The 3605-nt window shown below is 34.0% G+C and overlaps 1 long non-coding RNA gene across 1 annotated transcript; it reads left to right on the plus strand.

The window, feature by feature from the left end:
- Nucleotides 1-108: 108 nt before the first annotated feature.
- Nucleotides 109-650, plus strand: LOC108372410 (uncharacterized). The gene is made up of 2 exons (XR_001848859.1): nucleotides 109-296; nucleotides 359-650. It is a non-coding gene; the product is annotated as an uncharacterized LOC108372410 (long non-coding RNA).
- The last annotated feature ends 2955 nt before the right edge of the window (nucleotides 651-3605 follow it).

Raw genomic sequence — 3605 nt, forward strand, 5'->3', positions numbered from 1 at the left:
ATAAATAAACATAAGTGGCACACAATATCACTTTGAAATGGCGTGCTATAGATATGACCGATACTGTATGTACATATATGCGATGATTGTTTTTTAAAAATACAATTTATAAACTTTCGTTTTGATTTCGACACTGGAAATATTGTTATTATTAAGTTTTAATATAATAATTTTAAAGATTTTCAAAACTTTTAAAGAGTACTGCAGAATGCAACAATATGCTTGAATTTGTTTACGTCCTCGTTAGCACATTCGTGTGCAGACTGAAAAAAATGGCGAAAAATATTGTCCGAATGGTAAGTTTGCTTCGATTTTTCCCTTATTTATAATTAAATAAATGAAATTAGTTATTTTGCAGCAATTACCAATAGGACAGACGGCAACTATTAATAGACTAGCTGATTTGGGTAGACGAAAGTGCACAACAGCAACATTTACCCCAAAATTTAGTCAAGCTGTTCCATCCCCATCCACGACCATCGATAGTTTTCCAGCTCTGATATGAATACAAACTGTATCTAAATACAAACTCAATAAAGAACACAACAATTAACAGGCATTGAATATCGGGAATTTTGGATGGTGCTTGTATTAGGGCCGGTTGTTCAATGTCTGGTTTTCACAAATCGGAGGGAGAAGCTCCGGTTAAATACAACGACTGCTTTATCGATCACATGTTTTATGCATGATGGCGAAATCGTCGATAATGAGTACTGGTGATAACCAGTAGACCAGAACCCTAAGGGCCGGTTGTTCAATGTCTGATTAGCACAAATCGGAGGCAGAAGCTCCGATTAAGTACAACGACTGCTTTATCGATCACATGTTACATGCATGATGTCGAAATCGTCGATAGTGTAGTGGTTTTGATAACCAGACATTGAACAACCGGCCCTAAGGGCCAGTTGTTCAATGTCTGGGTATCACTACTTGCCGGTTAAACGTCATTATCGACGTTTTCAACAACATGCATATAACAAGTGATCGATAAAGCAGTCGTTGTATTTAACCGGAGCTGCTAACTGCGATTAGTGCTATTCAGACATTGAACAACCGGCTCATAGAGAAGTACTGTGTTTAAGGGGTGTTTGCACAATATCTTTATCATTTTTAGTTCTAACTCCCAGTTAAACATTATTACCGGCCTTATCGACATCCATTATATAGCATGTGATCGATAAAGCATGCCATGTATTTAACCAGAGCTTCTACCTCCGATTATTGCTAATCAGACATTGAACAAGCGGCCCTAATAGCTCTGTTATGCATACTTGGCATTGATTTAGTTGGTGTGCTTATTAAATACAACATTCACACTAAAATGTTGACTAAAAGGTATATTACCGAATTATCGCTAAACGAATTTTCGAGTACGAATGAAATTTAATAGTGTTAAATGTGTATGTGCAAGTAAAATTACAGGTGGTCGAACATAAAAAATCATAGTAAAGCTATATATGTATATCATATCCAAGAGTCGGTAGTTTGCACCTTTTCCAAATTTTTAGAACTTACATTGCACCGTAGCAGTAGTCGTCTTAAGTTTGAAATACTGACAGCCTATTTATCAGTGGATGTTTAATTATAATCAAAAGATTATCTCTTATTGTCATCTTCTCAGTGTACTTAATATATGATTAACTCACCACCACCTTTCATAAGATTTATTAATGGCGAAGCCGGCTTTTCCTGTAAATCGTAAATTGCGAATCGGGTTGGGTTGAATCTAAACAGTTTCTTATTTTGCGAAAACCTAGGAAACGAAACAATTGCAAGCTGATACCTTTTTAATAATGGTTCAAGTATAATTAATGCTTTCAACCTGCTCACACGTATTAGTTGTCAAAAACCATTGTTTTGAACATGTAAACCTCAAGTAAATGTCAATTACACCAATTTACAAAAGTATTTACTAAATGTAAAAATCAGTACAAATTAAAAAAATCATTAGATTTTGCGTACTGATTTCGGGCTCTTAAAAATCAGTACAATAGAAAATAAAATAATGTAAAAAAAAANTTATCAGTGGATGTTTAATTATAATCAAAAGATTATCTCTTATTGTCATCTTCTCAGTGTACTTAATATATGATTAACTCACCACCACCTTTCATAAGATTTATTAATGGCGAAGCCAGCTTTTCCTGTAAATCGTAAATTGCGAATCGGGTTGGGTTGAATCTAAACAGTTTCTTATTTTGCGAAAACCTAGGAAACGAAACAATTGCAAGCTGATACCTTTTTAATAATGGTTCAAGTATAATTAATGCTTTCAACCTGCTCACACGTATTAGTTGTCAAAAACCATTGTTTTGAACATGTAAACCTCAAGTAAATGTCAATTACACCAATTTACAAAAGTATTTACTAAATGTAAAAATCAGTAAAAAATCAGTACAGATTAAAAAAGTCATTAGATTTTGCGTACTGATTTCGGGCTCTTAAAAATCAGTACAATAGAAAATAAAATAATGTAAAAAAAATATTTTTTTAAAACAAGCTTTTATTTAACCTGTACAATCAAAGGAGTAAAATGAAGGAGTGTAACAAAAGTTTTTTTTTACAAGAAAATTTTGTCAAAACTGCACTAAAATGAATAAAATAAAATAAGTTAAGATCTCGTTAAAGTTACTAAAAGCCATTTAGTGAAAGGAGTTATTCAAACTCTAATGAAAATTACTAACAATTTGTACTAATTTACTTCGTTTTTAAAAAAGCTTGTCGCGCGAATAGCAAAACGGCATTTAAATATCTGCATACATACATATACATACATACCTACCCAATTATGCATGTACGCTGAGTTCGCGACAAGCTTTTTTAAAAACGAAGTAAATTAGAAATTTCCGCGATTCGCGCGGGATGACCAAGTTAAATAAAAGCGTATAAAAATCAGAAAATGTACTGATTAAATCAGCGCATCTGGCCACCCTACGTGCGACTTATGGTTCCGAAGTTATACCTGATACAAAATTCCACGCCTATGGGATGTACCAAGCCCCCTTTTACAAACTCGTTTATATATACCCTCCTATAAGCACCTACAATTGATATGTTTGCATACCAAATTTCAAGTTCGTGGGACTTATGGTTCCAAAGATATAGCTGATAAAAATTTCCACGCCACGCCCCCTTCTACAAACTCATCTATATATACCCTCCTACAAGCATTTACCATTGATATGTCTGCATACCTAATTTCAAGTTCTTGGGACTTATAGTCTGGAAGTTATGGCTGATTAAAAATTTCACGCCTATGGGAGGTGCCACGCCCCCTTGTCGGATCCCAATTTTTTTACCCTATTATAGGCCCAGGTGTCATGGCAATACTCTGTCAAAATTTTGTTCGATTCTGTCCGTCCGTTTAGACTGCAACCTGGCACATACATACATGCATACTTTCAAAAATATATAGTAGATTACATATATGGAATCAAACAATAAATAAGTCCATTCCTCATCTTTTCTGACTAAAATCTGAGAAGTGTCAAAATTAGAGAGCGTAAGCAAAACGCGCTCACTAAAAGAGAATAGTAGGAAAAAGTAAAGGAACTCAAAAAACAAATTTTTAGTCCAAAGAATGGCAACAAAAAAACTAACGTCAA

The sequence above is a fragment of the Rhagoletis zephyria genome, unplaced genomic scaffold (genome assembly GCF_001687245.7).
Source record: "Rhagoletis zephyria isolate East Lansing unplaced genomic scaffold, Rhagoletis_zephyria_1.1 Rzeph_scaffold_05726, whole genome shotgun sequence".
Classification (NCBI taxonomy): domain Eukaryota; kingdom Metazoa; phylum Arthropoda; class Insecta; order Diptera; family Tephritidae; genus Rhagoletis; species Rhagoletis zephyria.